Source organism: Haematobia irritans, chromosome 2 (assembly GCF_050003625.1).
Source record: "Haematobia irritans isolate KBUSLIRL chromosome 2, ASM5000362v1, whole genome shotgun sequence".
NCBI classification, from domain to species: Eukaryota; Metazoa; Arthropoda; class Insecta; order Diptera; family Muscidae; genus Haematobia; species Haematobia irritans.
The window spans coordinates 4,751,640-4,777,764 of NC_134398.1; the positions used below are offsets into that span (position 1 = coordinate 4,751,640).

Consider the following 26,125-nt stretch of genomic DNA (forward strand, 5'->3'; position numbering starts at 1 on the left):
TTTGAAACCTAACCTAACCTACACCCAGAGAAGGAATATGACCACGCCAAACCAGTTTTAAGAGCAAAATGTTATTTTTGGACGGTGAATGGATTTTGTAACATTAGTTAATTTTTATACCCACCACCATAGAATGGACGGGGGTATAATAAGTTTGTCATTCCGTTTGTAACACATCGAAATATCGATTTCCGACTATATAAAGTATATATATTCTTGATCAGGGAGAAATTCTAAGACGATATAACCATATCCGTCTGTCTGTCTGGCTGTCTGTCTGTTGTAATCACGCTACATTCTTCAATCGTGCTGAATTTTTGCACAAACTCGTCTTTTGTCTGCAGGCAGGTCAAGTTCGAAGATGGGCTATATCGGTCCAGGTTTTGATATAGTCCACATATAAACCGACCTCCCGATATGGGAGGTCTTGGGCTTGTAGAAATCGTAGTTTTTATCCAATTTGCCTGAAACTTGAAATCTAGAGGTATGTTATGACAATAAAGAGGTGTGCCAAAAATGGTGAGTATCGGTCCATGTTTTGGTATACCCATTATATAGACCGATCTCCCGATTTTACTTCTTGGGTGTATAGAAACCGTAGTTTTTATCCAATGTGCCTGAAATTGGAAATCTGGAGGTATTTTCGAACCATAAATAGGTGTGCCAAAAATAGTGAGTATCGGTCCATGTTTTGGTATGGTCCCCATATAAAGCGACCTCCCGATTTGGGTCTTGGGCTTATAGAAATCGTAGTTTTTATCCAATTTGCCTGAAATCTAGAGGTATTTTAATCTAGAGGTATTTTATGACCATAAAGAGGTGTGCCAAAAATGGGGAGTATCGGTCCATGTTTTGGTATAGCCCCCATATAGACCGATCTCCCGATTTTACTTCTTGGGCTTCTACAATCCGCAGTTTTTATTCAATTTACCTGAAATTCAAAATCTAGAGGTATTTTAGAACCATAAAGAGATGTGCCAAAAATGGTGAGCATCGGTCCATGTTTTGATATGGTCCCCATATAAACCGACCTCCCGATTTGGGGTCTTGGTCTTATAGAAACCGTAGTTTTTATCCAATTTGCCTGAAATTGGAAATCTAGAGATATTTTCGGGCCATAAAGCGGTGTGCTGAAAACAGTGAGTATTGGTCCATATTTTAGTGTAGCCCCCATAAGAACGATCTCCCGATTTAACTCCTTGGGTTTCTAGAAGCCGTAGTTTTTATCCGATTTGCCTGAAATTGTAAATATTCTTGTATTTTAGACTCACAAAAACGTGTATCGGATTAAGTTTTTATTTTTTATTTTTATATATTTTTTATATTTTATATGTAGGCCATAACAAATGGACCGATAAGGCCTCCACATAGACCGATTTCACTTATTGAGGGCATAGAAGGCGCACTGATCATGAAAATTGCTTGAAACTCAATGTAAAATTTCCACATTTTACTTTTCGGGTGAAAATCTACAGATTTAAGATTTCAAATCAAGACGTTATTTTATAATTTTCTTGCACACTTACAAGAGATGTTAATGATTTCTCTGAAACTCAAACAAAAATGGTTCTTATAAATCGAGAACTTGATATAGTCTTCATAGGTAAAATCTTTAAATTTATCTTCAGGAAGTGTACTGGTTGAACTGTTCTGCTTGATCTGTACTCAAACCCCCCTGAAATTTCAAAGGAAGCCCTAATATTTGATTCATGATGGTGGGTATTTAAGATTCGGCCCGGCCGAACTTACTGCTGTATATACTTATTATTAATTGACATTGTTTTCTTTGAAGCACCTGTTATAAAATCGATTAAGCTGGCATTTTTTTATTTTTGTATCTCAAAAACATGGTGACAATTCGATGAATGAGATCTTTATTCGAATTTTAATTTTATAGAGCCTAAAAAGTTCCTTATGCAAATGCTATTATAGTCGATTTGTAAAAGTTATGAAGCATCATTCCCTTTTTGTTGTAACATATTTTAAACAAATATATTAAAAAAACTTGCTCCTAAACCTATCGATTTATGGTGGAATGTCTCAGTTACATTTAGCCATACGCTTGCCAATATACAATGTAAACGCCTATACACCATTCAGTTGTGTTATTTGGCCGAGAGAACTAGGCAAGTGATTGAGAGAGAAAATGTTGTTAGTGTTGATGGCCGTGTTGTGTTCTTTAGCATTGAGTTATGCTGGCGCTCTGTTTTGATTATTTTAACCACTAGCCTCATTCAGTCATCGTTTGCACCTTGACCAAAGCAGTCCAGGTTTTATTGGTGCTTTTAGAAAAATACGAGGAAACATTTCACAAAGCTTATCACCATATTGTCATCATCAACATCGCTAATCCGTAATATTTCTTAATAATTGGATAATTCTTAGACGGCTGTTACATATGTAAAAAGTGCGTGTCTTTGTATTCGTTATGATTTTTGACACTATTATTAATCGCTACAATCACAAAATGCTGGCAACATAAAAAATGATCCATCAACTGGCCACCCAAAATGTCCCCAATTCTGTTGTTTAATACGAAGTGGAAATTGTGTGTTATATTCTTGTTGTTGTTATTGTTGGGGGGTTTTAATGACACTTTGTGTTACCAATTTGGATGTTATTGTTTTTTGTTTTATATTCGCATCTTGATGGCCGATAAAAAGTGCAATGTCGAATGATAGTTCTTTAGTGTAGCTCTCTATTTGTCAGTTAAGTACTCAAGTGAGCGAGTGCATGTGCGTGAGTATCTCTTTGTCTATATGACTTCGTTGTCACCGTTACGTGCTTTATGTTTATGTTGGCCTTTTTAATGGCCCCCCAATTCATCAAAGGTGTCAAGTGAAGAACCAACTGCCAAGATAGAGCTTGCGTGTTGGGTGTTATTTTGTTTTCTACCTTGTGGCAGCATCCATTGGCTAATGGAATATTATTTTAATTTTTATTAGTCTCTCCATTTAAAGAAGATATCCTAAATCACTTTTGGCATTTTAAATAGGATCATCAGCATCATCATCATCACAATTTCGTTTCATCCTAGTTGTCCCCCCCACCCCCAGCCCCAGGCATTTACAACAAATGATTGGATGAGACAGAGAGAGAGGGCGGGTTGATATGTTGGCCATTTGTTGGGTCGTTTACGCTTGCTTTGAATGGATGGATCTGCCGGTTGCTCGTTTCGCTCAATCATTTGAAATGTTTGTGCCTTGTCAGCCTGTCGTGTGAATTGGTGTCGCGAGATTTGTGTGATTTTTGTAATGTTGATGAGAGACAAGAAAAAATAAAGAAAAATTTAAAAAAAAAAATCCAATAAACAAAGAATGAACGAAATAACGACATTTTTACTAAAGACCAACCATTCTTTATCTTATTAAGTGGACATCATTGCGAAATATTGAAATATGTGATTGGCTAGCATTAAATTAAAGTGTGAAACCCCTTAAAAAAAGTGATAGTGTGTTACAAAAAAAAACAAAAAAAGAAAATCTCACTGAAAATGAAAAAAGAACAAACCTTGGATAATACTAAATTAAATAAGCTTTTAAACCCCAAAGGCAAAATAAATTTAAAAAAATCTCTCTTTTAAAACCCCATCATATTGTAGATATTTATTAAAATTTTAAACAATAAATTTTCTAGAAAAGAAAAACACACACATAAAACACGTAAAACATTACAAAGTTTTAACGATAATAACTAAGTGTAGTAAAAATACAAGAATTGTGATTTTTTTTTTGAAATATTAACGGTTTTTTGTTCTCTTTCTTGCCACAGTTTTTTTTTTATCGTTGGCCATTTAATGTTCCGTTGTTAAATTGCGTGTTAAAATATCAAAATTGAAGGTGTAAAAAGAATCGAGACAGTGTTGCACCACATGAGTAAAAAACTAAAACAGCCTACATAAAAAAACTCTTTCTTCCCAAGATTAAGAGATCGAACGATCGAAGGACATCTACAAAAAGTAGTCCATGTCTTAAGTAATCTTCAAACTTGTCATTGCAAAGGTATGTATCAATGCTTGCACGCAATCTTTTTTTTTTAACGATAAGGTAACTAAAAATTCCAAGAAGAAGAATTCCAATAAAGAAAAGAAAATACGTTTCATTGGAGGCGAAGTATGTAATGGGTATTCTGAACTCTAAAAATCAGAAATCCTTTTCAAATTAAAAAAATCAATTTTTCTACTTTTGAATTTTTTTATTTAGAGGAAAAGTTTCATGTCATATGATGGCGAAGGACACAATAACTTCACTATTGAGTGCTGTCTTAGGATTTCATCACAATGGACTGAATAGTCTAAGTGAGCTTGATACATCGGGCTGCCACCTAACCTAACCTAGGATTTCATGAAATCTTGGGAGTAGAATTCTAATATTTAGCGTCTTGTAGGGACGTAGGTTAACAATGTTCAATGAAAAAAAAAGCATGCCCAGTTCCAAAGATTTTGTCTTTACTTTAACAATTTTGGTATTGATTCCGAGCCAAAGAAGCTTAGAATTCAAGTAAGGATACTTTTAAGACACAATTCTCTTTTAAATTTGGGTTTTGTGTACTTGGTTCTAGGAAGCAAATTTTAATTTTTCGCTTTATCAGCTTTTTTTTTTTCTTCACATGTTATCAAAGTCCTTTAAAAACAAGTTAACGACAACTTTAGTTTCAAAATTCAGACTCGACTTCCAATAGAAATTATGCTATGTTTCAAGTAAAAAACGTCTTTAAAATAAAGTGTTGAAAAACATGTCCTACTTTTGAAAGATTTTTTGCTTTGTAGGCAAAAAATTTAAAGAGAATTTTATTATTTTTAAAGAATATTTCTGAATTATTAAAGTCAAGTTGACCTTAGCCCAAAAAAATTTTACTTCGTGTTATGATACCCATTTTTAAATCAAGTCTCTATATTATAAGGACAACACGACTTCATTGAAAAGTTTATTGACTTTTGGATAAGGAAAAAAAACTTTATATTAGAGAAATGCGTCTTCTACGCTAAGCAAAATTTGCATTCGTATTTTAAAGACATGAAATCTTTTTACCCAAAACATTTTTTAATCATTTTTACATTTTGGAGGAGGAAATTAGAAGCCGGCCAGGCTTGATCTTTAACAATGTGTGGTAACCACGGTTACCACTCGTGCCAAAAAAAACTACCAAAATTTGGAGAATATCTTAACACAAATCTTCAAAACAAATATTTCTATAGAGAATTCTGTCAAAATTTTATTCCTGTAGAAAATTTTGTCAAAATTTTATTTCTGTACAAAATTTTGTCAAAATTATATTTCTATAGAAAAATTTGTCCAAATTTTATTTCTATAGAAAATTTTGTCCAAATTTTATATCTTTAAAAATGTCAAATTTTATTTCTATAGAAAATTTTGTCAAATTTTATTTCTGTAGAAAATTTTGTCAAAATTTTATTTCTATAGATAATTTTGTCAAAATTATATTTTTATAGAAAATTTCAAAATTATATTTCTATAGCAAATTTTGTCAAAATTTTATTTCTATAGAAAATGTCAAATTCCTATAGAAAATGTCAAAATTTTATTCCCTTAGCAAATGTCAAAATTTTAGTTCTAACATATAGACAATTTTGTTAAAATTTTATTTCCATAGAAAATTTTGTCAAAATTTTATTTCCATAGAAAATTTTATCAAAATTTTATTTCTATAGAAAATTTTGTCAAAATTTTATTTCTATAGAAAATTTTGTCAAAATTTTATTTCTTTAACAGATTTTATCAAAATTTTATTTCTATAGAAAATTTTGTCAAAATTTTATTTCTATAGGAAATTTTGTCAAAATTTTATTTCTATAGAAAATTTTGCGAAAATTTTATTTCTATAGAAAAGTTTGTCAAAATTATATTTCTATAGAAAAGTTTGTCAAAATTATATTTCTATAGAAAATTTTGTCCAAATTTAATTTCTTAGAAAAGTTTGTCAAAATTTTATTTCTATAAAAAATTTTATCCAAATTTTATTTCTATAGAAAATGTTGTCAAAATTTTATTTCTATAGAAAATTTTGTCAAAATTTTATTTCTATAGAAAATTTTGTCAAAATTTTATTTCTATAGAAAATTTTGTCAAAATTTTATTTCTATAGAAAATTTTGCGAAAATTTTATTTCTATAGAAAAGTTTGTCAAAATTATATTTCTATAGAAAATTTTGTCCAAATTTAATTTCTTAGAAAAGTTTGTCAAAATTTTATTTCTATAAAAAATGTTGTCCAAATTTTTTTTCTTTAACATATTTGGTCAAAATTTTATTTCTTTAACAAATTTTGTCAACATTTTATTTCAATAGAAAATTTTTTAAAAATTTTATTTCTATACACAATTTTATCAAAATTTTATTTCTATAGAAAATGTCAAAATTTTAGTTCTAACATATAGACAATTTTGTCAAAACTTTTGGCGATTTCGATTGGGAAAAAAGGCGCAACATTCTCGAAATTGATTGCCAAATATAAAGGACACTGTCATAGATTTTGGATACTGTATTCCTCACAATATTATGAATTAACAATATCTTTGGAATTACACTATTATTTGAGCGAAAATACAATGAGGGAAAAAGTAGTGTAACACCAGGGCAACATATTTTTTGCGAAACGAAAACGCCCTTTATGTCTATAGAAAATGTTGTCCAAATTTTATTTCTTAGAAAAGTTTGTCAAAATTATATTTCTATAGAAAATTTTGTCCAAATTTTTTTCTTTAACAAATTTTGTCAAAATTTTATTTCTATAGAAAATTTTTTCAAAATTTTATTTCTATAGAAAATTTTGTCAAAATTTTATTTCTATAGAAAATGTTGTCAAAATTTTATTTCTATAGAAAAGTTTGTCAAAAATATATTTCTATACAAAAGTTTGCCAAAATTATATTTCTATAGAAAATTTTGTCCAAATTTTATTTCTTTGAAAAGTTTGTCAAAATTATATTTCTTTAACAAATTTTGTCCAAATTTTTTTCTTTAAAATATTTTGTCAAAATTTTATTTCTTTAACAAATTTTGTCAAAACTTTATTTCTATAGAAAATTTTATTTCTATACCAAATTTTATCAAAATTTTATTCCTATAGAAAATGGCAAAACTTTAGTTCTATAGAAAATTTTGTCCAAATTTTATTTCTTTAACAAATTTTGTCAAAATTTTATTTCTATAGAAAATTTTGTCAAAATTTTAGTTTTATTTCTGTAGAAAATTTTGTCACAATTTTATTTCTACACTGAAAAAAAAACATGCCCGGTTCCAATGATTTTGTCTTTACTTTAAAAATGTTTGTATTGATTCCGAGCCAAAGAAGCAAAGAATACAAGTAAGGACACTTTTAAGAGACAATTCTCTTTTAAATTTGGATTCGGATTCGTAGTTTAAGGACATGAAATTTTTGGCCTCACTACAATATTTTTTTCAGTGTGGATTTCTAAATGCCTCAAAGCGACCAATCGACACTTGATGATGGTCTAAAACGGCTTGTCGATTTTTTTTATATCGGCTAAAATCCTCTAATTCGACTCAAATCGATTAATTAAAATTTCATGTTGGCGAAAAACGATTACTATAAATTGTTAATTGAAATTTCTTTAATCATAGAAATGATAGCATCAATCACCAACTTCAATTAAAAAATTAATTGATCCAATTAAAAATTTAATTGATACTATTAATTTCTGTTATTGATTTTTGTTTCAATTAAAAAATTTGTTGAAGCAATTAAATTTTTAATTGAAAAAAATTTTAAAATTCAATTAAAATTTTAATTGGAAAAAATTTTGTAATTTTTTTTTTTTGTGTGTAGACCATTGATGTTGGCCAAATTGATTTTCTCCATCGTAAACATCAAAGAGTAGTCTAAAAAGAAGACTATGAAGTAGATATTTTTTTCGATAAACTTATCGCACGGTACTGTTACGAGTCCCCTACAGTGGCACTAAAGTGGTTTCGGGTAGCTCGCATTCTGCTCTTCCATGATCCCTGTTGTTCTAATTAATTCGTGTTTTAGGACCCCCGAATTCCATACACTCATCTTACCAACCCACGCCATTCAGACTTTCCCCAAAGTAGATTTTTTTATACCCTCCACCGTAGGGGGGGGTTTATAATTTTGTCATTCCGTTTGTAACACATCGAAATATTCATCTAAGACCCCATAAAGTATATATATTCTGGGTCGTGGTGAAATTTTGAGTCGTCCGTCCGTCTAAATCACGCTAACTTCCGAACGAAAGAAGCTATAGACTTGAAACTTGTCACAATTGGTTGTTATTGAAAATGGCCCATGTCGGGATACTTTTACGTATAGTCCCCATATAACGCGACCCCCAGATTTTCATAGCGGGGCCTCTTCGAGAAGCAAATTTCATCCGATACGGTTGAAATTTGGTACATGGTGTTAGAATATGGCCTCTAACACCAATGCAAAAATTGGTCTATATAGGCCCAAAATTATATATAGCCCCCATATAAACCGATCCCAGATTTGACCTCCGGAGCAAATTTTATCCGATCCACTTGAAATTGTGTACGTGGTGTTGATACCATGAACAACCATGTAAAAATTGGTCCATATCGACCCATAATTACATATATCCCGCATATAAACCGATCCCCAGATTTAACTTCGGGAGCCTTTTGAAGGAGCAAATTCGGTTTAATTTTTGTACGTTGTGTTAGTATATGGCCTCTAACAACCACGTTGGTCTACAATTATATATAGTCCCCATATAAACCGATCCCCAGATTTAGCCTACGTAGCCTCTTGGAGGAACAAATATCATCCGATTCGGTTGACATTTAGTACATTGAGCTCTAATGACCATGTTAAAATTGCTCCACATAGGTCCATAATTATATATAGCCCCCCCATATAAACCGATCCCCAGATTTGGCTTTAGAAGCATTTGGAGGTACAAATTTAAAAAAAAATATTTTTTTTTGCTTTTTCTTAAGAGTTTTTATCCTTAATAAAAAAGTATTCAAAATTTCGGAATATTTTTTAAATTTACTTGTAAGGGAATTGTAGGTTGGGATCTGTTTACCTCTAGACTTTCTTATTCAAATTTATATTTTCAAAAATTCCACAAATTCACAAAATTTGCATATTAAAAAAAATAAGAAAAAAATTAATTAAAGCTATCAAAATATTATCTTTCCACACTCTATAAATCTTCAGATTTTTAAAACAATGATGACATCTTGTAAGACTTATTATTATCAAAATAGGCTGAGAAAATCTAAAAAAATATCAATGAAATTTTAAAAGTTACCAATGCAACGAAACTTTGATTAAAAACAAACACAAAGACCTTCTCAAGATCTGTCAATATATTTTTTAAAAGAAAATATTGTATAAATTTATTACCGCATTTTGAGAACAATAGTAGTTTTCCTTTGACCTTATGAAATATTATCTTTGAAATTTCCAAAATTTATTTGTTTTATGGAGTTTGAATTAAAATTATGTTTTTTTGTATATCAAATGTATTATATTAAATTAAACTAGTTCACTAAAGTGAATAAGCGATCTATGCCGACCACAGAAAATCACCTTTGTAGAGATCTTTTGTCCTCTTTTGGATGTAGGGAGGGAGGGGGGGGGCTCATCTTGAATGAATTGAGTTATAAATGTAATATCATATTTTATCAGGCGTTATGCTTTTGATAAGTAAGACTTAATTATAGGTTTCATTTGATTTTCATCTAGAGACCAAAATGTTAAGTAGGTAGTTTTGAGCTATAGATGGCGTCGTCTATATACGTTTCACATTTCCAAGCCCACCCCTTTTGCTAGAAATTATAATAAAATAATCACAGCAACTTGAGGCAAATAAACAATCAACCAACACTGAATTAAAAAAAAAAAAAAAAAAAAAAACAACAACAAAACTAGATAGATTTATTCCATTATAATAACGCCCTCTTGTTTATATAACTTTCCTTAAAGACCTCACTGACTACCCTGCCCGCCTTTTTTGCTTTTGCTGGAAGAGGTGAACTAGCAGCAGCATCCATTAATAACAGCCAAATGATGTGATTAACTGGCAAAATAGAATAATCCAAGATTTGAATATGGGTCTGATTTGTGTTTTATTTTTGAATGAACGGAAATAGCTTAGAGCTGCCTTATCTGGCCATGTGTTGTGTAGTGTCTCTCTCTCATTAGAAAACCGCAAAACGGCAACTCATTAACAATTAAATGGAATTTCATGCAAAAGACACCACAACCACAAATCAACATAGGCGCTGCCACAAAGTAGTAGAAAAAACCATCTATAAAAGATTTTATTTAATTATTGTGTTGGCAATAAACATCAGAATAAAAACCTAATGATATTGAATGAAGATCGTGTGGGCATTTGGTATTAAAATTAATTCGAAAAAAGAAACGGTTTTTATGGCCAGCTTCGAAGAGAGGATGTAGTGTAACATTGGTTAACAGAAATTTTCTAATGGCCAGTATACACTATATAAGACAACGTTTCATTAGTATGAAGATATTTTATTTATTTTTTTCTGAAGAAACTTTGTACCTAATATTAGTATAACCCCTTTTATACCCCTACCAAAGGGGGGGGGGGTCATTCCATTGTAATATATATTGTCATTCCATTTGTAATATATCGAAATATTGGTCTAAGACCCCATACAGTACGATATATATATATATATATATATATATATATATATATATATATATATATATATATATATATATATATATATATATATATATATATATATATATATATATATATATATATATATATATATATATATATATATATATATATATATATATATATATATATATATATATATATATATATATATATATATATATATATATATATATATATATATATATATATATATATATATATTCTGGGTCGTGGTGACATTCTGAGTTGTCCGTCCATCCGTCCGTCGGTTGAAATCACGCTAACTTCCGAACGAAACAAGCTATCGACTTGAAACTTGGCACAAGTAGTTGTTATTGATGTAGGTCGGATGGTATTCAAATGGGTCATATCGGACCACTTTTACGTGTAGCCCCCATATAAATCGATCCGCAAGATTTGGCTTGCGGAGCCTCTTAGAGAAGCATCTTTTATCTGAATTTGGTACGTGTCGTCGATTATTGAGGATGACACCAAATCCGTAGAAAGGAAAAATGGGGTCCACTGAGACCATGTTGGTTCATTTTGATTCCTCATGGTTGTTTCTTTCCTCTTCGACATGGTCCACTGAGACCATGTTGGTCCATTGTGATTCCTCATGGTTGTTCCTTTCCTCTTCGCAATCTGTCTTCCTCTGCCAGGGTTGGTCACATTTCCCTTGCGTTCTTGAAAGAATACGGTTCTCTAGGTCTTCCATCCTGAAGCCATGATAAAGGCGAGTATATCCTTTAAATTACAGTCCCATACCTCAGTAATATCCTGAAAGAAAATGGAACCCAGTATCTTGTTTCTTCTGAAAAATAATGCCGGACACTGGCACAGAAAGTGGTAAGAGTCTTCTGTAGCCTCCGGGTCAAGGCACCATCTACAAATATCATCGGGCATTAAGCCAATCCTTACCATATGCTTTCGAAGTGTGTTGTGTCCTGTTATGATGTCTATTAGCGGCTCTCTATTCGTCGCCATTAGAAATCCTGAGTTCCCACTACTCTTGTCGTGGTGTTAATATATGGCCTCTAACACCCATGCAAAAATTGGTCCTTATCGGTCCTTAATTATATATACACGCTCACAAAAAATCGCTTCTGTAACATATACTCCCAAACATATTTTGCTTCAAGCATATATATTTTTGGGTATTGCCCAAACATTTATATGTTTGATCTCTTCCAATATATAATATGTTTGAAAGCATATTGGTCTAAACAATATATGTTTGGGTAGTCTAAGTTCCAAATATTTTGTATTTTTGCATCCAAATTCAATAATGTTGTCTTCCAAAAAACAATATGTTATTATGTGAACATATAATATGTTTGGAAGCATTTTGCACCCAAAAATATTATATGCTTAAAAAAAATTCTCCCAAACAATATTGTGCTCAAAATTTTATTTATTTATTTATATATTTACAATCATAATGAATTATGAAAATAAACAGGTAATATAGGTGCTAACAACATAGGTTTTCGACCTGAATGCTCAAAATTTTGTTTCTGCCTAATTGTATATTCCCCCACATCTTTCTCACTTCCACGAGATTTTTTAGTTCTTAGCACCTTTTTCTGTAATACAAACATTGTAGAAGAAATTATTCAATTTTATGATTTTTTTTTATTTTAATTTTACTTTTTGCCGGACGGGGATTCGAACAGAGGACCACACAGTTTGTAAGGATCAAAGAAGTAGCTGATCAATTGCCCAAGGAAAAATAAAATGTTAATTTTGTAATAACAAGCAACAACCACCAACTTAATTCAATATCGCTCCCTGTTAAATAGCGCTCCAAGCTACTAAACACATATATGTTTATAGGCTATTTCTAAATTAATATATGTTTGCATCCAAGCATATTATATTTACAAACATTTTATGTCCCAAACATTATATGTTCTAACATATTAACATATATGTCCCAAACATGTTATTCTAGTTTATGAACATTATATGCTTGCACTCAAAAATATTGTGTTTAAAAATTTGTGTTCCAAGCATATAATGTTTATAGCCAAACATATGAAAAACAGTCTTTTTCATCCGTGTAGACCCCATATAAAACCATCCCCAGATTTGACTACGGGAGCCTCTTGGAGGATCAAATCTCAACCGATTCGGTTGAAAATTTGTACTTTCTATTAGTATATGGCCTTCACTAACCATGCAAAAAATTTTCCATATCGGTCCATAATTATATACACCCTCAAAAAAAATCGCTTCTGTAACATATACCCCAAACACATTTTGCTTCAAGCATATATATTTTCAGGATTTGTCCAAACAAAATATAGTTTGTATTGTTTAAACATATTATGTTAGGCATACACTGGTAGAATAAAATTTTAATGAAATTTTCTATATTTTTAAGGCGACAATTGGTTACTTCAATTATTTTACTTGCAGCTTATGTTACTCTCTAGGTCTCTCTTTCTAAACACATATATGCACGCTCACAAAAAATCGCTTCTGTAACTTATACTCCCAAACATATTTTGCTTCAAGCATATACATTTTTGGGTATTGCCCAAACATTTATATGTTTGATCTCTTCCAATATATAATATGTTTGAAAGCATATTAGTCTAAACAATATATGTTTGGGTAGTCTAAGTTTCAAACATTTTGTATTTTTGCATCCAAATTCAATAATGTTGTCTTCCAAAAAACAATATGTTATTATGTATATAATATGTTTGGAAGCATTTTGCACCCAAAAATATTATATGCTTAAAAAAATTCTCCCAAACAATATTGTGCTCAAAATTTTATTTATTTATTTATATATTTACAATCATAACGAATTATGAAAATAAACAGGTAATATAGGTGCTAACAACATAGGTTTTCGACCTGAATGCTCAAAATTTTGTTTCTGCCCAATTGTATATTCCCCAACATCTTTCTCAATTCCACGAGATTTTTTAGTTCTTAGCACCTTTTTCTGTAATACAAACATTGTAGAAGAAATTATTCAATTGTATGATTTTTTTTATTTTAATTTTACCTTTTGCCGGACGGGGATTCGAACAGCGGACCACACAGTTTGTAAGGATCAAAGAAGTAGCTGATCAATTGCCCAAGGAAAAATAAAATGTTAATTTTGTAATAACAAGCAACAACCACCAACTTAATTCAATATCGCTCCCTGTTAAATAGCGCTCCAAGCTACTAAACACATATATGTTTATAGGCTATTTCTAAATTAATATATGTTTGCATCCAAACATTTTATATTTACAAACATTTTATGTCCCAAACATAATATATTCTAACATATTAACATATATGTCCCAAACATGTTATGCTAGTTTATGAACATTTATGAACATTATATGCTTGCACTCAAAAATATTGTGTTTAAAAATTTGTGTTCCAAACATATAATGTTTATAGCCAAACATATGAAAAACAGTCTTTTTCATCCGTGTGTTTATAGGCTATTTCTAAACTAATATATGTTTGAATCCAAGCATATTATATTTACAAACATTTTATGTCCCAAACATAATATGTTCTAACATATTAACATATATGTCCCAAACATGTTATGCTAGTTTATGAACATTGTATGCTTGCACTTAAAAATATTGTGTTAAAAAATTTGGGTTCCAAACATATAATTTTTACACCCAAACATATGAAAAACAGTCTTCTGCGTTCGTGTATAGACCCAATATAAACCGATCCCCAGATTTGGTTTTCGGGACCTTTTGGAGGAGTAAATTTCGTCTTATCCTGTTTCACTTTTGGCTCTCCAATTAACTCGCGAAAATTGGTTCATATCAGTTCGTAATTATTTATAGATTACCCAATATATACCGGTCAAGAACTGAATTATATACCATAGATATTTAATCTGCCTTTGTTGCCTAGCATATACTCGTACTCCATATGGACTAACTTACAATTTAGAAAAGTTACACTATTTGTGACCCTTTTTGGTCGATTCTTTACGATCAAAAATTTCCAACATTTTCAAAAATTTGGGAGGCATCTTTTTTTTTCTTAGGGTGGATTGAGTAACGAGGTTGTTCTTCAGTCACAATAATTGTTTGGCACCTGGACATGAGTGATTTCTTCGTTCACGAACGCACGACGACTTTTAAGCTTCGATGGAAATTTGTTAACGAGTTTAAAATTGGTGCGGCGCGAGGGGTGCTGGTTTTGCTCAATCTAGCCTACAACCGCAACCATGAGACCATTTCAGAGTTGTGTTCTTTCTTGGCAGTCCCCTGATACATAGCGCAGACGAGGGATCAGTGGACTGTATCCCAGTTGATGGTATAGCCAAGAAGGCTAGGGAAGGTGATGATTACCGTTTTTTAGCATTCACATAGAGTGCACTACAAATAATATGTTACATGAAGGGTGGTAAAACATGGTTGTACTATAGAGATATAGGGTCCAATTTAACACTAAATTGATGACAAAAAGAGAGCAAACTGCTGGCCATTTTCTTGGACTCACTTAGACTATTTGACCCATTGTGGTACCACAGGTGGTGAACTGCTCTCTTATCAATGACTGCTGACCAATACTATATTTAGAATAGTGACAAAGGCATGAGAAAGCAATGCGGCGGGTGTTGATTGCGCAACCGTGAGACCATTTTAGAGTTGTGTTTGTGTGTTCTTTGTGTTTTTTTCTTTCTTGGCAGTCCCCTGAGACATACCGCAGACGAGGGAACAGTGGAATATATCCAGCAAAATTTCTCCAAGAAGGCGAAGACTATACCATCAACCGGGAAGAGGTGATTATCGTTTTCAGGGATTCACAAATAGACTAACTGGAGAGCGGTAAAACATGGTTGAACTAAAGCGAAATATGGGCCAATTTTTACGCTAAGTGGATGCCAAAGAAGGGGAACAAACTGCAGACCATCCAACGTATTTATCTGGATACGTTAGGTTAGGTATAGTGGCAAACCGTTATTTCAGGCTAACTTACAATGTTCGACCCACTGCTCTCTTATCAATGAGTTCTGTCGATTCTATGTTTAGCTCGATAAAGGACCTATTTTTTTATAGCCGAGTCACTGGACTGGATTTGCATGAGAATTAAAAAGTAGATTTTTTACACTTTTTCACATTTGTAAAATTTAACAGGTTGGCTGATAAGTTCCCGGTCTGACACATAGATGGCTTCGCTAGTATTAAATGCATATTATTTTTATATAGTACCAACCTTCAAATGTCAAAATTTGACGTCTGTAAGTCAATTAGTTTGTGAGATAGAGCGTCTTTTGTGAAGCAACTTTTGTTATTGTGAAAAAAATGGAAAAAAAGGAATTTCGTGTTAAATACTGTTTTCTGAAGGGAAAAAATACTGTGGAAGCAAAAACTTGGCTTGATAATGAGTTTCCGGACTCTGCCCCAGGGAAATCAACAATAATTGAGTGGTATGCAAAATTCAAGCGTGGTGAAATGAGCACGGAGGACGGTGAACCCAGTGGACGCCCGAAAGAGGTTACCGACGAAAACATCGAAAAAATCCACAAAATGATTTTGAACGACCGTAAAATGAAGTTGATAGAGATAGCAGAGGCCTTAAAGATATCAAAGGAACGTGTTGGTCATATCATTCATCAATCAATGGATATGCGGAAGCTCTGTGCAAAATGGGTGTCGCGCGAGCTCACATTTGACCAAAAACAACAACGTGTTGATAATTCTGAGCGGTGTTTGCAGCTGTTAACTCGTAATACACCCGAGTTTTTCCGTCGATATGTGACAATGGATGAAACATGGCTCCATAACCGACCGGTGAACCGTCTCCGAAGCGTGAAAAGACTCAAAACTCCGCTGGCAAAGTAATGGCCTCTGTTTTTTGGGATGCGCATGGAATAATTTTTATCGATTATCTTGAGAAGGGAAAAACCATCAACAGTGACTATTATATGGCGTTATTGGAGCGTTTGAAGGTCGAAATCGCGGCAAAATGGCCCCATATGAAGAAGAAAAAAGTGTTGTTCCACCAAGATAACGCAACGTGCCACAAGTCATTGAGAACGATGGCAAAAATTCATGAATTGGGCTTCGAATTGCTTCCCCACCCACAGTATTTTCCACACCTGGCCCCCAGCGACTTTTTCTTGTTCTCAGACCTCAAAAGGATGCTCGCAGGGAAAAAATTTGGCTGCAATGAAGAGGTGATCGCCGAAACTGAGGCCTATTTTGAGGCAAAGCCGAAGGAGTACTACCAAAATGGTATCAAAAAATTGGAAGGTCGTTATAATCGTTGTATCGCTCTTGAAGGGAACTATGTTGAATAATAAAAACGAATTTTGACAAAAAATTATCAATTACATCGATTTTCAAAGTAGATTTACCGAGTTTGGGAATAATACAAGTAAATTTGACTCGATTAAAAAAACAGAAAAAAGCAAGATTCACATTCGAATTTGAAGATTCACAAAAATCGATCGAACGAAAATTCGATGTAAGACTAATCAAAAGCGTTTATACTTTGTTACTTAGTCAAATTTTAAGATTCAGCTATATCGATTAATCGAAAAGTCGATTTTAGTCTAAAAGAATGCGACTCCTCTTTTGTTTCTAAAATTAAAAAAAAAATGTCACCCTCTGAATTATGCCCAATCCACTCCAATCCAGAAGTCATTGGTAACCGAATCTCTTTGTTGGATTATTGCTACTGGATTAAGCTAGTGGTTGGCAGATTTGATTTGCAGACTAGTGTAATTGAAATCTATGACATTTTTCAGTAATTAAGGTTTTTTTTAATGGATACCTTTGCTAATGCCACTGTTATAAGTTCTCTAACTCACATTGACAACATTTTTATGACCAAATGAAAAACAACTTTTAGTCAAAGGTTAATTTCCCATATAGAGAGCGAAGCAATATTCGAAAATACTCTAAAATGTTATACTTTATTGGCCTTTGCATACGGGATGAAAGAATCATTTAAAAAATAAACAATACAAGAATGTACCGCAACAACATTTGTTGTACAACTTTATTATTGACATGTCAAAATAACACAAGAGAATGTTTTTTGTGGGCTTAAGACCATAACAATAACAACAATATAGACACCTTCAATTCTGACATAACATTTTGTTTAAGACCCAACACACCTCTTTCATCTTGCTCTCTCTCTCACGCTCTCACTCTGTAAAAGTATCTTCTTGCATAAATTTTAAGCATGTAATACTCAATAATCATGATAATTACATACATATGTTATGATAATACATTACGGCTCCACCTAAATTATGGCCTATGGCATCGACTTCTGTCAAAGTAACAAAAAACTAGGAAATTAAAAGAAATAAAAAACTATGATAGATGATGAAATTTTCATTCATTTAGATAGAGGATCGAATTGTTTCCTTTGATCTTGACAATTTTTCAAATGCCGGAAGTTTATTGTATGAAATATCAATCTCTCAAGTACTTGGGCGGTTGAGCAGATTAAAGAAAGCACTCAAATTTCTCAGAAAGCGCCACCTGAAGCACGTTCGATTGATGTCAACGCATCAAATTGAAAGTGAGTTTGTGTTTTTCTTCAATAGGGCCAAACCTTTTTTTCTTTAGTAAGGCTGATGATGATTATTGATGGCCAACATCATAAGTATCGCTTTGGACTCTTTATAGTTTTGACATTTTATTTTACATAATAAACCATAAATAATAAAAATATCTGTAATACTAGACAACAAAGTCCAAAGATATCGAAAAAATTTCACAAAACATCTAAAGTCACACAGATTAAATGAAAATCTCCTAAAGAATTTGAAAATTCCATAACATTCCTCGCCTCAGCACCTCACCGCCATCACCCTCAGCGATGACATCTATGGAGAAATGTTGAAATTTTTAACATTGCCAGCAAAATGTATGGTGAACGATTTGTGCGTAGGCGCCAAAATCTTTACAACTTGTATTTGGAGTCAAGTTATTTGATTAACAACGAACGGCACCAACTGAAATCCCATTCGTTTAAGCTACACTCATAGCTACGGCATCAATCCACAACAAGCCTGGAACAACAGTACTGACATATGTTTCTTATTGTACTAAGCCATAGTGGCTACAGAAACAGATAGACCAACAGATATCTTCGAGTGAAATAGTAATTTTACTTATATGGATCCCCTATAAAAATGGGGGAAAACATTTATGGAGCAGAAGAGAATATGGGACCATTTATTTTAGTACCACATTTTAGATTATAAGGTTTGATACCTATGACATGAATGGAACCTTTGACGAGAATAGAAAGAAGAGAAAAATTTATGGTATATTCGAAGCTAGCTACCTAGAGAAAAAGTGTTAATGTAGGTATGTGCTAAAATTCAGTACCGATAGTAAGCCGACTCAATTTTATACCAGAAACTCTATTACACAGTGTTTCAAATTTCTTGTCGTCAGTATGTAAACTAGTGTGATGAAGATAAATCTCATAATGATACACTGGTAGCTCGTATAGCCTAATTTCCGCTATTGTGATAGGTTAGTTAATAGATCTAGCACCAATAAATGCAACATTACATTAAAGGCATCTCTAACTTAATTCGAACGTTGAGACACTCTAGATAATAGATACGTAGACAATATCTGTAGCATGGTATTAAGAATATCTCTAATGTTTTAATAAATGCTCCTGAGATAAGCAAAGACGTAATTCGCTTAAATTTTTCTAGAAACTTATGGAATTATATTGCTCATATACTCCTAGGTGATATAGCAAGGTACCTCGGAGTTATATGCACCAGGAAAACTTCAGTATTGTGGAATGGACAGTGTTTAAAAAGATCAGGCACTTGCAGTCCAGTAAACCGATCACACCTGGTTTGCGAAGTCAAATCTCACATACGACCTAATTCCAACAAAATTGTAGCTTTCATCTCTAGAGTGTCCGTCCGTCCGTTTAATTTATATATCAAATCCAAATTTGATAACCGTCCATTGTTCAACATTTTTTTATTAAAAATTAATTCCACCTGGCACTTAAATTTTTAAATGTATGGTTAAAGCGGAAGAACTCCCCCATTTTCGGCGAGCTACAGCCGTAGCTAAAAGCCAAGAGTTCTACCGCTTTTTTAACAAATCCAGTCCATCACATTTTTTTGGGCTCGTTCTTTCGTCAAAACTTATTATAACTCTGATGTACTTTGCCGAATAACCAGTGGGGTATTTCAATGTCATTGTCTGGCCTTTGGATATCAACTATGTTATTCCCTCTATCTCCGGGATAAACCGGTGGTTATCACGCATAGACCCTCGATTGTGCTTAAATAGTGTATCCAGTTTTGTATTTCTCTTTTTGGTACATCAACTTTAATCCGGATTGGGGAACTCTGCGACTATGGTGGGGGAAGCCACAGTGGTGCAATGATTAGCATGTCCGCCTTGCACCCAAGGGTTATGGGTTCCATCTCAGTATCGGCCAACTAGCAAACTTTTTTCAGCAGTGGATTATCCCCTCTAATGCTGGTGACATTTATGAGTGTTTCTAAGCTTCACCGTAATGTGAAACGCCATTCGGACTCGACTGTAAAAGTGAGGTCCCTCTGCATTGAGATAAACATAGTATCGGGCAAAGAGAAGTTCACCAATTGTGGTATCAAAATCAACTCTATAGTCTCAGTGCGCCTAAATTAACGGGCTGCCACTATACCAAACCTATCCTAAGATGGAATGCATGCAGAGTGATCTGGTGATGAGTGGGGTGGGTTTGGCTAGGCAAGTGAAAGGGTGACGCGTGTCATGTGGCTCTGATTACAGATGAGACACATGATAGAAAGGAATTAGACAGCTGGACTTGCTTGATCGCAGTTGGGTCAAAACTACCCTTGTCTGACGTAGGATGTCTCTTACCTTCCTCTTGGCACTATAGGCGATGGTCGGACTCCGAGAACCGGATAAACCTTGGAGCTTCTCACCGATTCAGCTACGGTATCCACATGAATCCTGTTCAGATATGTCTGGTATGCTACCTGATCTAGAGGTTCTCCTTTGTAACACTGGATCTTGCGATCTGTATAGTAAAGATCAACCCTTACATTCATGAACCTTGGAGCTTCTCACCGATTCAGCTACGGTATCCACATGAATCCTGTTCAGATATGTCTGGTATGCTACCTGATCCGGATCTTGCGATCTACATATATAGTAAAGATCAACCCTTACATTCCTGGTGGTTGTCTATTCATATGTTACTGGCTTGGATGGTTACAGCGATAACAGCCCTGGAGATACTGCTCTGACAATATGTAATTGTCTCTACGGACTGGGAGGATCTTGGTTTCTCATAAACATGATCCAGGGAGACACTCTGTCGCAGTTCTAAGGACAGCGTTCTGACAGGTCTGTATGTTATTCCAGACCACGAAACTTATCCCAAATTGCAATGGCTTGGGCAGAGGACTAAAGAAGGCTGTCGTATGTGACCCCGAGAATATCTAATATACAAATGCCTGCGTACCACTGCTATCCATGTTGTGAAGAGTGTGTCTGAGGCTTTGGTGTTGGATATCCTCAAACATCAAACAAAGAAATAACTGGTGGATATTTAACCGATCACAGATGTCATCAATAAGGGGCATAGATGTCATGATTGTAAAGTCGTCCACAATCTTAACTCTGCCAGGATCTGTTGGAATATCAGAAATATAGAAATTAAAGAGTGCCGGAGATTTTACCCCATCTTGAGGAAGTCTCTCTATCACTCTACTAGGTCTGGTCTATTTGTATTTCCCTGAGATATTGAGTAAAATTTTCTTTTTATTTTCTAAATTATTCAAATTCACTTGATACCCAATCGTTAAATAGAATCGCCTAATAAATTAGGATATGTCGCATAGAGTGAATAATGATCGTTGTAGCCCACATCTGTTTGTTGATTGCAAACATATCCCACCATTAGTTATGTGGTTTAAGCCAACATTTAAACAAAATTATCTTGGGCTTTCATAGAGTACGGGTGTATGCGAATGCTGGCCTTCCATGTCCGTTGAAAACAAACTGATCGTTTATGTCTATGAAAATTTCCTTCAAAATCTAGAAAATGAATGCGATTTTTTTTGTTGCTTATGCCGTTGCTTGCCGTTTTGAGTTTGGGCGATTTAAAGTGGCGCAAAACAAAGCAAACTACACTTCTGAGTTGTGCTGAGATCAGCTCTAAAACTCGTCTTCCTACACACCTTTTTGTTAACTAAATCATATCGTAGTATGATGGCTTAAAGAGCTTTTTTCCATTTGCAAAAAAATGAAAAAAAAACACACACACACAAACAGCCACCATAGAAGAGTAGCTATGTACGCCTAGGTTGTCCTCCCTCTTCTGCCCCAGTGGTATGAAGAAAAGGTGGGGGTATCCCCGAGCCATTGATATTGCTATTTAAAGTATGTATGAGAGCACTCTCGAGAAGACAGCAAATGTTGCTGCAACTGAAGCTGTAGTCGATCATGAATGTCGATTTGCCTTTTCTATATTGGCGTTAAAATCCCCATAGCTACTACCAGCAGTGACATCAATTCTTGCTGTAGGCAGGAGCCTCTGCTGTACCCATAGAACAATGACAACCACAACGCTCACACATTTCCGATGTTCAACAACAGTTCCAGAAGTTAGTCAGTCATTCAGTCCAACTTGGAGTAAGTCTCAATCTCTTATGTGGCCTAAAATGTGTGGTTTCTTGTCTTGCCCATGGGATTTGTGTGGTGGTTTGGTTTGCTTGGGGATACCATGTGCAGTAATATCCAAAAAAAGCTTCTGTCTTTTGGGATAGTATGGATATCTGGGATTTGTCGGGATTGCCTTGCCAAGCCACTCAATCACTTCAGCTGACAAATAAATGAAAACATTTACCGACAACTTTTTCTCCTTCAATGATGATATGAAGATTTCAACTAAATTCTACACTATACAAAAATTTAAAAACAAAATTGGAGTTATGAAGAGAATATTTTTAAATTGTTAAATTTATAAAAGAGAAAATACTTTCCAATAGATTTGTATATGCTCCACGATTTTAGGAGTGGACCATGTAAGATTCTTTGATTTCTAAAGTTGGTGGTGAGGTTCCTTGTCATTGAGTTAAGCTTAAAATTGGACATAACCGTAGAAACAATCATGAACGGCGTGCACATTTCCAAACGATGCGTTCATGAAAGTGAATCAACACACATGTTGTGTCAAACGGAGAACACACGGTGTCAATCTGACAATGATAAAATGACACCATGCTTAGTCAAAACAACAACCATCGTACAAGATCTGACAACGTAATGGTTACGAATTTATGAAAATAAAATACCGTGACTCCGTGACCTGGGTAGTCTGCTCTGTACGCGTTAACAGTCACCTTAGCCGTTCATGAAATCTTGAACGCCCGTGAACATTGTGCTTTAATTTTTCGTGAACGTTTCCGTTTCATTTTGGTACCGTCCGTTCACGATTTTGGAACATAATTTCTTCTATTAGCGCAGCACTCACTTAGAGAGAAGTTCACCACTTGCGATATCACAATGGACTGAATGGTCTAAGTGGCCATTATACCTCGTCTGAGTTAAACGAATTTAAATTCTGACGCTGACCAAATGACCTTTTGATACTTTTTCAAAATTTTATTTTAGATATCCAACAGCTTCTTCAGTAAATGCCATGCTCACATTTTGGGTGCGCAAATTAGTAATCCGGGATTGACAACAGATGGCGTAGTTCGGGTTATACGCCCTTACAAAAAATCGCTTCTGTAACATATACTCCCAAACATATTTTGCTTCAAGCATATACATTTTTGGGTATTGCTCAAACATTTATATGTTTGATCTCTACCAATATATAATATGTTTGAAAGCATATTGGTCTAAACAATATATGTTTGGGTAGTCTAAGTTCCAAACATTTTGTATTTTTGCATCCAAATTCAATAATGTTGTCTTCCAAAAAACAATGTTATTATGTGACCATATAATATGTTTGGAAGCATTTTGCACCCAAAAATATTATATGCTTAAAAAAATTCTCCCAAACAATATTGTGCTCAAAATTTTATTTATTTATTTATATATTTACAATCATAATGAATTATGAAAATAAACAGGTAATATAGGTGCTAACAACATAGGTTTTCGCTCAAAATTTTGTTTCTGCCCAATTGTATATTCCCCCACATCTTTCTCACTTCCACGAGATTTTTTAGTTCTTAGCACCTTTTTCTGTAATACAAACATTGTAGAAGAAATTATTTAATTTTTATGATTTTTATCTTATTTTAATTTTACCTTTTGCCGGACGGGGATTCGAACAGCGGACCACACAGTTTGTAAGGATCAAAGAAGTAGCTGATCAATTGCCCAAGGAAAAATAAAATGTTAATTTTGTAATAACAAGCAACAACCACCAACTTAGTTCAATATCGCTCCCTGTTAAATAGCGCTCCAAGCTACTAAACACATATATGTTTATAGGCTATTTCTAAATTAATATATGTTTGCATCCAAGCATATTATATTTACAAACATTTTATGTCCCAAACATAATATGTTCTAACATATTAACATATATGTCCCAAACATGTTATGCTAGTTTATGAACAGTATATGCTTGCACTCAAAAATATTGTGTTTAAAATTTTGTGTTCCAAACATATAATGTTTATAGACAAACATATGAAAAACAGTCTTTTTCATCCGTGTAGGCCTCAGAGAATACTGAAATTTTATTCATGTCATAACTTCTTTCCACAGCATTAATTTTCAGTATCTGTCATTTGATTGAAGCCGTACAGCCCAGGCACTGGTCCTTCGGATTTCCACTTGTTCCTGGCTGATTAGCATTTTCATTCTTATGAGGAAAACAAAAATTGGTCGATTCGCAGAGTGAGTCAGTTCATATGTTCTCAGAAAATGGGAAAAGTTAGTGACTAGCGGTGGACAATGATCCGATTGATCAGTCTGGTACATTTTTTCCCGGAATAATTTCTCAAACATTTGAAAAAAATCCCGCATTTTTAATTTGCACTCTCCTGGTCGAAAAATCTTCGAAATTCACAATTTGAATTGAGGCTATGAACATTTTCATAAATACAATGAAGCTTTGCGTTATTATTAATGAATGTTCTGTTAAATAACGACATTTTTCATAGTATTAAAGAATGTTTTTATTTTTCTAATAAAAACAGTAAATGTACAAAATTTGTGGCTTCAATTTTAATGAAATTTTCTTTCTATGTAGACAGGTGGTCCCATAAGTATTTATGGAATCACCTACGTATATCATTGTTGTTTGCCATTCTTTCCAATTCCTAATTTTTCTCTCACTGTATGGGTGATCAATTTTCCATTTGAATGCCAATACATGCCATCCATAGATCTTGATATGTCTTTTTGTAGTTGGATGCTAAATGTTGTGTTTTTGGCAGCTTTTAGGCGATGGACTTTCCTTCATATCGAGACACTAACTTAACACTCCAAACTGACAAAATATTTAAATACAAAATGATTGAAGAGTTTTACGGTCCCAAGAAGTCCACAGGAGATATTGGATGAATGAAAGACAAGAGACATGGAAATGTCTAGCGCCAATCTAAACACTTCTTTACCAACCAGCAGCAATTGGACAGCCAAATATTCAACCCAAAAAGAAGACAAGGGGGGCCATCGATCATTTATCTGGGATGATGGTTGTATTGAATTGCCTACTTCGTTTTGTTTTGTACATTTTGGGTTGGTCAGTCCTCAATGGACCATTGATCTTTTACTAGGGCTGAGCATGTTATTTATAATTTCATCAGATTTTTCTGAAGTGGACCATCTTCATTGATTCATACAATGTTGATGATTTGGTGATGGGTCTTCATCTGTTTTTTGTTTTTATTTGTGGGGCTAAATCAATTGCTTTGTAAATTGCTATTGATTATTGTGGGGATTGGGTGGTAGCTAGCTCCAGCCTGAGGCTCTAACCAGAAAAATCAATGGCCATTGACTTAAGCGTGTGCATAAGATCTTCAATAAATCTATTCTAATTGCCGCCAGAAAACATATAAGCATATTTGTTCTTGATCTAGAGCGATTGACCGATCAACATCTATGCTAAGCTAAGCTTGCAACTTGCGATTATGGAAAAGTCCACTCTTACATGAAAGGCAACGTTTAAACGTTGACATTAACTTCGTAGCAAACTCATAACTCTTGGTCTCTTGACCAACACAATTGCGCACTAAAAGGAATATATGGCTATAGTGAAAATCTCAATCAAAGGCGGTATTTATCTTTCAAAAAGAGACGTGGGTGTTTTGTGGTGCCATGTTTTTCTACTTGTCGACCTGTCTGTCAATTTCAGTCACTATTAATTGGTTGTCGGCTGTTGAAAGCGGGTTTCTCAAGTTGACCATTGTATGCTCACTATCTGAATGTATGGATGTGATTTAATTTTAACTATGATCGATTTTTTTTGTTACTTCTAGCGATTG

At 33.5% G+C, this 26,125-nt stretch overlaps 1 protein-coding gene across 5 annotated transcripts in view; it reads left to right on the forward strand.

Moving 5' to 3' along the window:
• The first annotated feature begins 2,214 nt into the window (after positions 1-2,214).
• Tsp (Thrombospondin) overlaps positions 2,215-26,125 on the forward strand; it is an 88,721-nt gene continuing 64,810 nt past the window's right edge. For 2 of the 5 annotated variants that reach the window (XM_075293186.1, XM_075293183.1), the window contains exons 1-2: positions 2,223-2,407; positions 3,772-4,001. The gene's annotated coding sequence lies outside the window, so the exon portion shown is untranslated. Of the gene's footprint in view, positions 2,408-3,771; positions 4,002-26,125 lie in introns of all 5 variants that reach the window. The other 3 variants (XM_075293185.1, XM_075293188.1, XM_075293187.1) reach the window with 3 other exon arrangements.